Source organism: Hippopotamus amphibius, chromosome 9 (genome assembly GCF_030028045.1).
Source record: "Hippopotamus amphibius kiboko isolate mHipAmp2 chromosome 9, mHipAmp2.hap2, whole genome shotgun sequence".
Classification (NCBI taxonomy): Eukaryota; Metazoa; Chordata; class Mammalia; order Artiodactyla; family Hippopotamidae; genus Hippopotamus; species Hippopotamus amphibius.
Genome location: NC_080194.1, coordinates 49,476,684 through 49,486,709, shown reverse-complemented (window position 1 = coordinate 49,486,709; position 10,026 = coordinate 49,476,684). Strand labels below are relative to the sequence as shown.

General features: G+C 42.4%; 1 pseudogene; it reads right to left on the bottom strand.

The window, feature by feature from the left end:
- Positions 1 to 234: 234 nt before the first annotated feature.
- Positions 235 to 6,429, bottom strand: LOC130860716 (interstitial collagenase-like; annotated as a pseudogene).
- Positions 6,430 to 10,026: the final 3,597 nt, after the last annotated feature.

The following is a 10,026-nucleotide window of genomic DNA, read 5'->3' as shown; positions in this document are numbered from 1 at the left end:
CTTGCCTTCCAAGGACAGGCATGGTGTGATGATAACAGGCAGGAGACTAAATGACACTCAGCCTGGCTGCATCCATTCACAGAAGGAGGATGGAGTTACAGCACAATTAGAGAATAATTTTAAAAGGCAACTCTCCTTACACTAAGGAGGGATCTGATGCCCTAAGAGCTCCAAGGGTTCTTTACCTCCAATACTCATTAGCAACAAAGAAGTACGTCTTTCCAATTTCCTCCTCGTGAATGGCAGCATCGATGTTCTTCACCCTTCTAGGGAAGCCAAAGGAGCTGTAGATGTCCTTGGGGTGTCTGGACAGTATCTCACGCCCCTCAGCAACAAAGTATTTACTGCCTGTCAACCAAAAAAAAAAAAATTGGCTAGGAAAAAAATTTTCCTGGGACTCTGGAAGACAGTAGGCAGGGTTTCCTCCAGATGTTCACTTCACAAGAAGTGGATGGAGAGTTTTATTCCAAAGTGAGGTGCACCTGAGTTGGGCATTTCTCTCCGGTGTGATTGGCTCACTTCTCCAGCTGCACAGGGAGTGTGGGTGGGCACGAGTGGTCCTGCAGGGATGGGAGGGCAATGCATACTTCTACATCTGACTGGAGCACTCCTGAGCTCTTCGCTAGGCTACTTCCTGGCAAAAATTCTTTATGAAGCCAGGATGATGCTGCATAAATGCACATTATATATTCCTCTTTATTTTTGTGATACATGTTGGACCATATGTTTCAAAATTCTTTGCTTATTTAACCTGGTTTCAATTATTCATCTTAATGCTATCAGGGTTAATTATCTTAATATTCTGTGCACACAAAGCCAAACATCTGAATTATTTTCTAAGAGTCAGATGTTTGGCAAAATGTACACAAAACCGGGGCTGAGTGTTGGAATATAATTGGATCTAAGAGAATCAAAGCAGTTTGTGCCTGGAATTTATGGACAGTGGCCCATCAATAAAAATGTGCAGTTTATGAGATGAGCAGGCTCTCAAACCTCCCTCAAACTATAATGCCTACTAGGAGGATTTCTAAAAAAAAAAAACACCCTAGTACAAATTTTTCTCAATGTCCTTTAAGTCTGACATGGGTCTCTATATTTTTCTGAGCATCCTGGGATATATATATTTTAAAAATACATAAAATGCCTAAATCCAGAGCTTCCTACTTCCAGTTTCATAATCAAATAGAAAGGAAAAGTTAAATTGCTAGCTATTTGGTTTTTATTCTAATGACGCATAAACACAGAATGTCATTTTTAATCACAATAATGAATCCCCCCTTGATTCAGTAGTTGGGACTTTTCAATTTTCACAAAAAAATCCATGAGGAGAAAGTATGCAGCCACCGTTACTTCTCAGTTCAAATCAATGATAAAATTATTTCACAACATTACTTTTGAAAAAATGGGCTTCATCTCTTTCAACAATATCATAAGCTGCCTCAATTCCACTTGGCAGATGTGGCCAGAAATCAGAGATGAAAACCAGTGAGGCCTCTAGAAAGAAGGGATGAGTACGGATGAGGAACCTGATTTGAAAAGAAATCAAGACAACTGATATTACCAGCATTCTCTGCTGCCTTCCAGTTCCTCCTATCACTGGAACACAAGACTATCATGCAACTTGGTAAGCACTTCCAGATTACACCATGACTTATCTCACAAAAATCCTACATGGAAGCTCATTTTATAGATGAGAAATTGAAGCCACACAGCTGATAAGAGATAAAGTCCAATTTTTAAATCAGATTTGTAAGGTTGCCCAAACTAAGCTCCTTTCTTCTATTATCTTTCAGTTGAGAATTTTGCCGTGTTCATTTTGCAGTCGACAGAGACAGGGTAACAGCATAGCATAGACTTCCACATGGGTTGACAGAAGTGTTCTCAAGATTACAGAAACCAAATGGAAGCACCATAGCAAGCCAGCCTTAGAAAATAATAAAGGATCCTACAAAGACTGATGCATGGAAAGAGCCTTCCGTGTCAGTCTCTGTAGCAGGCACTGTTGATGTCCAAATCCCTGGACCCACCATCAAAGCCATGTGCAGCTTCGGCAGATGGTCTCCATAAATCCCTCTCAGCCTTGAGCTTTCCCTGGTGCCAGGAGTAGACTGGGCCAGTGCAGCACCGGTCAAGGTGCTGACTTGTTGACGCCTTCAGGAACATCCTCAAACAATGAGGAGAAATACTGGTGGAAAGCACCCCAGGTCACCTGCCCTTTGGTGGGACAGTTCTGAAGGATGCCCTTTGAGGATGTCAAAGGTTCTGAAGTGGGACTGGGCCCCTGCTGGGCACACCCTTGTTGTCTCTTCTTGCTTATCTGTCTCAATTCCTTACTCCTTGACCATGCCTCACGGGATCACTTCCAGACCAACTATGTGCTCCCAAATCCCTGTATCAGTACCTGCTTCAATCTTCCCCAAGTGGCTAAGGACCTTGTGCAAATCTGTAACTATGTCCAGGTTTCAGTTCCCTCAGGGGTAAATGCCAAGTTCACAGGGAATGCTCTGAGTGGTCCCTTTCATTGCCAGATTCCAACTCTACCTGAATGCTTCCTGCCAAATGGAACTTTTTTTTTTTCACAACTGAGGTGTTTTGACATTCTGACAGCGTTCCATTAAAGCAGAAGAAGAGGAAGAGTAAGAATAAGGAGCATCATCAGCAGAGGAGGAGGAAGAGGAAGAGAAAGAGAAACGAGGAGGAGGAGGAGAAAATGCAGCAAGAGGAGGAGGAAGGGGAGGAAAGAAAAGCAAGGTTTGTTTCTCACCCATGACCCTCACACGTCTGTACAGATATTTACAAATAAAATTAATTTACTTTTATAACTAAGTACCCTGATGGCCTGCATTTATCTCATGTAGTTATGAACACAAAATAGCGTATAGCATCACAGATTCTACAGGATCGAAGAGACTTGCCGACTTCCTCCAAATTTCCAACAGTTTTCATTTGGAGCGGGAGGATCACAACAGTGAGAGAAGAAGGATTTGCTTTCCATATCCCTCAGTGGATTAGTTTTTTTGGCAAGAGAAAGCCAGGTGTGAGGGTCACTCTGGCCTTTTTGAATCCACACACTGTAGAGTGGGTTCTAGGACCATCCTGCTCTGAGGAGGGAAGGTCTTATAGAATCAGGGGTGGGAGTTGGGGTTGAGGGGATGTGGGGGTGGGGGTGGGTGGAGCTGGTCTGCAAGCAATGATTTCTTTCCTTCTCTCAGCCTCCAGGGCACAATGGAGACCTGTTAGACGGCAGGTTTGGGAGCGCTGTATTGTGCAGATGGGAGGGACAATACAAGCAGACAGGGTGGCCTTCTCCATCTGGGCTCTGGGTTACAAAACCCTCAGAGGAGTGTAGAGAGCTGATTTAAGCAGTGCTTTAAAAGAAGTGCTATTTGTTTTCATACCCACTATCACATTTCCCATAGCAGAGTGTACTAAGGAAAGGAGCTTCAGTCCAGAGTTGGAAGACCAACCCTTGTTCCATCACGGACATGCCTGTAGCCCTCAAAAAGTCATACTCCTTCCCTCTTCCAAAATCTACATATTTCTATGTGTCATGGGGATGGGAGCAGGACTTAGGATATCTTTTATTTTATGCATTTTTATAATTACATATGAATAAAATATTGAATAAAAAAAGAAAATTTCACACAAAGGTACAATCATTGTAACTATATCAGCATTAACTATAATTTTTACCTGTCTCTGAAGAAGAAAAATTCTCCATGAATTTTGGTTACAGCATCAAATGTTATCCTGCTATCACAGGGTTGTGGGTTTTGTGGCATGGTGGGCTAGACAGGATTATTAGATGGTCCTTAAAAAAATAAACAAAGATCATGAAGTTAATGACACTTAACATACTACATTGACACAAAAATATATGTGACGAAGGGTCTTTCAATGACCCAGGTCATTGCCATTATATTTGGAGCACATGTATAGCCCATGAGCACTTGTCTTGTTCGCTCTACGTCACTTACCATAGACGTTCTGGATGCAGTTGATGTCATCCTGAGACAGCAGAACATCACTAGTGTAGACGTAGTTGGGTGCATCAAAGCCCCAAGGTCAGCAGAATGAGAAAGTCCAAGGAAATGGTCCAATTCATGCCCCCAAACCTGATACAAGTTGTAACCTAAAAGGCAGCAAAATCCGTCAGTCTTTAGCAGAGGGCAGTAACAGTATTTAGGCCTCAGAGAGCAAATACATCTCCAAATGACACAAGAATTCCACTGTGGTTTGCTTTAAGACATGGTATGAGTAGTGTGTGTGTGTGTGTGTGTGTGTGTGTAAACATAGGAGAAAAAATAATTAATACTGGAAAGACTGCTTCAAGCCTAAATTTCTAGAATTGAACTAATAAAATTTACTGGGAAAAATCAGCTGACATACAAAATCTTAACATTGATTAGTAAGTCCAGCAATAAATAAATTGGAAAAAAATATCACATAGAGAAACAATAGCATTCTATTAACATTTATTACTTTAATTGAAAAACTAATATAGATTATAAATAAACATTTGGATAACAAAGTAAAGTACCAAAACATATATCCCCCAAAGTCACCTCACCAAAGTTACCATTACTTAACTCTGGTACATATTTGTACACATACAAAATATCATTTATAATGTTATATTATTTTTAAATTTCATAGATATATTTTGCCCTTAAGATGCAACTATTGATAGAAATAATATCCTCTGACATTATTACTAACTGTAAGCATAGTGGTGCACTATTTTTCTAAGCAAACGTTAAAAATCATACCTTTATTAAAGCATTTAGCTATCATACAATATTGGTTTATTCTTTTAGATAAAGTAAAAAATATTGCATTAAGCCGTGCAAAGGGAAAATAAACATAGAGATGAAGAATTCATTAAATCACTATTGAAATCATCGGTCCACATTTCTTTTTCGTCAAGATGAACATCTCCTCCAATACTTGTTCCTGGTTGGACTGCATGAGCAAGTATACCCCCAGGTCCATCAAAGGGAGAGTTGTCACGATGATCTGCAAGGAACAAAGTGCAGCAAAGGCAAATCCCCGTTTCGATTTAGGCTCTCCCACCAGAGTCGAGAGAGCAGAGACAAGCAGCCCAAAGGCATTATTCACTTGTGAGGTGCCCCTTCTTCAGACCATAAAATCAACACCCTCAAATAAGGGAGAATTCTGACTGGAAAGCTGAGCAGGTCTGAAGGCAGCAGGAGGAGAAGTTCAGAATGGTTTGGGGAGACAAGAAGAGCTTACCACTCCAGACATAGGACATCATTATGTCCGCTTGACCCTCGACCTTGGTGAAGGTCAGGGGCGAGGCATTGCTCCAGAGTTGAAAGTGTTTCTCAATGGTATGGTCCACAGCTGCTCTTGACAGATCTGGTGTGTAATTTACAATCCTTCAAATGAAATAAAACACAGACACATAGGACCTCATTTCTCACAGCTCTGATGGGAGATAACGTTCCCACTTGGGTGCTCAGTCTAATTACCTGTAGGTCAGGTGTGTGTGCTCCCAGTGAGGGTTCCCTGGAGTGAGTTCAAACCGAGCAGAAACGTTGGGCACCCCCACATCTGGCCTGCGTCATCAGCTTCAGGGTATCAGAATCTGCCTTCCCGGTCACCTTCAGCCCAAGGAATTCTTGCATTTGCTTCAGCTTTTCAACCACTGCACCACTGTTTCTCTGCCTTTCAAGTGGGCTGGTTCCAATCTTCAAGCTGTAGTAGTTTTGTAGGTATTTCTGATAAAGAAAGCAAAATATTCAAACACAGGATATGAAATCTTTCTCATTTTTTGGAAAATTCCTAGCATTTCACTGTCATGACAGAATAGTTCTTTTACCTTAAAGATTTAGTGCCAAGAGGGAAAAAACAAGCTGTTTCTGTAATGATTTCATAGCCTTTATCATGCTTACTGTTGGTGCAGAAATGTCATTGCAGTAGTAGAAACTATGCTATTGCTAAGTCTACAGAATTACAATTAGAACAGCCAGTCTGCATATTTCTTTTTGGTTTCCTCTTTCTCTACGTTCTAAACAAGTCTACAGATAGATAAGTAGAGTTCAAGTAGAGTTCATTTTTAATTTTGTTACAAGGGGATCTGTTTCTGACAAAATGGTTACCCAGAATGAATCCCAAACTTGCTTGAACTCCTATCCTTTGACCTTGGGAAGATGAGAAGGTAGTGCTCTTGCATTTCTGGCATGTGAAATTCAGCATTTACCTGGACCACCTCCATATCTTGCTCTTGTGTTTCTTAAGTGGCTGGGAACCCATGAGAGCCCAGGCCCCCGAGCAGCATCAGCAGCGGGGAAGGCTGAGCATGCTGGCCTCTGCTCTTCTTCTGAGCTGACGGAAACCGATGGCTCCCTACCTCTGCTGCCCTGGGGTTTCAGCCTGCAGGCTTCCCCTTTTTGTAGGGTCCTTGCACTCCCACAAAACCAAAAGCTGTCTGGCTCACATCAGACAACATCGTTTTTATTTGCAGTGTGTTGGCTCAACATTAAAAAGTTGTGACATAAAGCAGATTAATCTTTTTTTTTGTCTTCACAATCTCAAGATTATGATCATGCAGGACATCAACAAAGAGACACACCCTACCCCACACATAACACCCTGTTATTAATTCTGTGCTGTCCTAAGAAAGGCCCTTACTTTCTACACTCTAATGTATATAATTCACAGAGCACTCACTCCATGGACTTTCAAAAAAATTGGACTTTTACTACTTAATTCCACTGGTCCCAAACTGCTCCTGGGTTCTGTATGCTCTTTCTTCCCAGGGTTAAGGAGGACTGGCTGGCGGTGAGTGGACAGCTCCTGCCCCTCTACCCCACGGGACAGAGAACAGGCTCCTAAATCATCGGCCTTTTCATTTCCCAAGGATTTTCTCCTGCCTATTAATGCTTCTTTGTATAATTTATTTTTATAGCAATCAGGCACTCCCTAAATCACAAATCACCTTAAAGTAGAGAACAATGATGACAAAGCCAGCCTGACCCAAAGGGTAGGTGTTAGGTAATTTATCATTGCCTCAATCTTGCTTTATCTAGTTCCTGGAACACCTGAAGATGACTGGGTGGGGGTCCCAGGTAGATCCATGTCAGAAAGGCCTGCACTGAGTTTCATTTTTCTACCATACTGCTACTGGATGATTGAACACATTTAACACATGGGACTAGGCTGCAATTATTTATTCTTTTACATATGCATTTCTCCATTCAAAAGATATTTACTTAATATCTTCACTATTCCAGTCACTAAGTGGGGAAAGAAGAAATAGGTTAGTAAATTTTTCATGGTACCTCGAGTTTATGCTCTAAGAGATTTGTACAAAATGCTACAATTGCACAGAAGACAGACATGAGTTCCCCTGGAAGACTCGGGTGAGGGGAGGGAGTAGAGTTAGCCTGACTCTATGGTTCCCGACCTGCGTTAACCTTCATTCCTCTTCCTGGAGGTTTGTCAGACCTACATACCTCTGTTTAACTCATTCTTTTTTTAGTGGAATCACTTCAAAACATAACCTCATTCTAAGCAATGATATCCACGGAAACATGATTAGTATTTTGATTTCACATGCAGTATCATCCCTGTACTACATACAAGCATCTGTGCCTACAGTGGTTTGCTTTCTACCCTTTGGGAAAAACCAGAGGGTTTCTCCTCTCTTCTCAGCAATCCAACCTCCTCCTCTGAGAGCACGAGCGTGACAGGCAAAGGAGAGGGAGCGTTCATGCTGTACTCTTCCTCTCCCCTCTCTTTGGTGGGTGTCTCTCCTCTTTCCTTCCAAGTCCATTGGATTTCACAGAATTCCACGGGCTTTACAAACATCTGCTCTCAAGCCGGTGACCCCAACCTTACCTTGTGCACAATAGGGGTGCTCCTGTGGACTTCCAATGTATGATGGATGAGAATTCATTTCACTCTTTGTCAATTGAGTGCTTAACCACAACTTCCTCATCTCAATGCAATATTACATGAGTGCACTCAGAAAAGGGGAAGTGAATGAATTTCTCAGGAGAAATCAAATCTTTTTTTTTTTTTACAGAGTACTTCTGATGCCTGCAGAGGCAAGGGACATCAGCAAAGGAGGTATTTTCTAGGACAGGTGGCACCCAGGCCATTTTTCCCAGTCAAAGTGAGGGAGTATGGACATTGTGAGTGGAGGGGCTGTCACCTCAGTTCTTCTGGTGCCTCCAGCCTGGGATTTCCAGCCTCACTCAGTAGCCACAGCAGTAGGAAAGGGGACCCCTGGTGAACTCAGAAAACCATGATTGTGGTTTAATAAAGACTCATACAATAGGAAAGCTAGGGGTTAGTCAATATAGTGCTTGGCAACTAATTTTTTAAATTGCTGTACACTTTGCCCAAGCAAAATCCTTTGTATGTATCCTCCACATGGATGAAATTAAAGGAGTTTTTCTCTGACTGAGGTGGAGTGGAGGGTGGTATTCTTAGTCTCCCCACTTCTAACCCCTGGTTCCTCACTCCCTCCTGCTTTGGGATAATTGCTCAAGCTAGAGGGCTCTAATGTGTGAGGGTGTGCACTGACTGCTGGCTTTTTCCTTAAATAGTCGAATAATCTCTGGTCCATTCTTATTCTTGGTGTTCTTCCCTGCTGACAGTGTGGAAGCCTTCGTGCTACATTCCTTCTTACACCACACTTTCCATCTTAAGACCAACTTTATGTTCTTTTATGCTCAGAAATCCAACTTAGGGCACTTTCCTGGTGGCGCAGTGGTTAAGAATCTGCCTGCCGTTGCAGGGGACACGGGATCCCTGGTCTGGGAAGATCCCACGGGCCACAACTACTGAGCCCGTGTGCCACAACTACCGAAGCCCACATGCCTATAGCCTGTGCTCCACAGCAAGAGAAGCCACTGCAATGAGAAGCCCATGCACCACAACAAAGAGCAGCCCCCACTTGCCGCAACTAGAGAAAGTCCACACGCAGCAATGAAGACCCAATGTAGCCAATAAAAATAAATAAATAAATAAATAAATAAATAAATAAATAAATAAATAGAAAAAAGAAAAAACCCAGAAAACAAAAACCAGTGAGCACCGTTTAGACTTATTCTCCTCGTCTCAGTGCTCCTATCCTCCTTCTGCTTGCCTGGGAAAGTCACTCCTCGCCTTAATATCAGATGCGATATCATTTAGGTATCCCATTGGTACAAAGTTTGCTCCACCTTGCATGTTTTGCCTGAATTCAAAGGCCCAAATGCTGCTGGGTAGCTTTCATTAGTGGAGCACTTTACAAACATTTCATTTAATTATCTAAGATTCCTCTTCAATTTTTTTTTAAAGGACAGAATTATTATTTCCATTTTATGATTTTTCCCCTAAAGGTGCGCCTGTGCAGTAGTCATTAAGACATTTACTAATACTACTGTCTTATTGGGAGGAGTTTCAGGATGATGCAGGAGCGGAGAGAACCATCTCTCTCCTCATCCAGCTGCTCCAACAAGATGCCTGTCGGAGGTCAGAATTTGTCTCTCACTGCCAGTCTGCTGCCACCACCACCATTGCTGGTAAAACTGATTGTCACTGTTGGCGAAAACTGGGCAGACGGGAGCATTTCTGCTGAATCCCAGTGCTAGGGAGACACTGCAATTCTTGAGAATCAAGGCAAATGATTTGTCTATTGACCATGAAAGATGACGAAGGGCCCTCTTTACCAACTCTAGTCAGGCCCCGCTAAGCCCTCTAGGCCTCAACTTTGGCCTCCTTTCTTGTTGGGCCTGCACTGCCCAGTTGTAGCAAGACTCTTCTAAGTCAGTTTAGCAGAACCCCCTACCCTCAGTACCTCAAGGTATTTGATTGCCTTGGTCTGCCTTCAGCAAGAATCCTGTCAAGTCAATTTTACCAGAATCTCCCTCAACCCTAATGCTTCCTTGATAATTTTCTATCCACTGACCCTTGCGCTGCTCTTTGGCTATTAAATCCCCTCATTGTCCATGCTGTATTCAAAATCAATCCTAGTTCTATATCAAGTCTCTCCCCACCTATTGCAATCGCTCT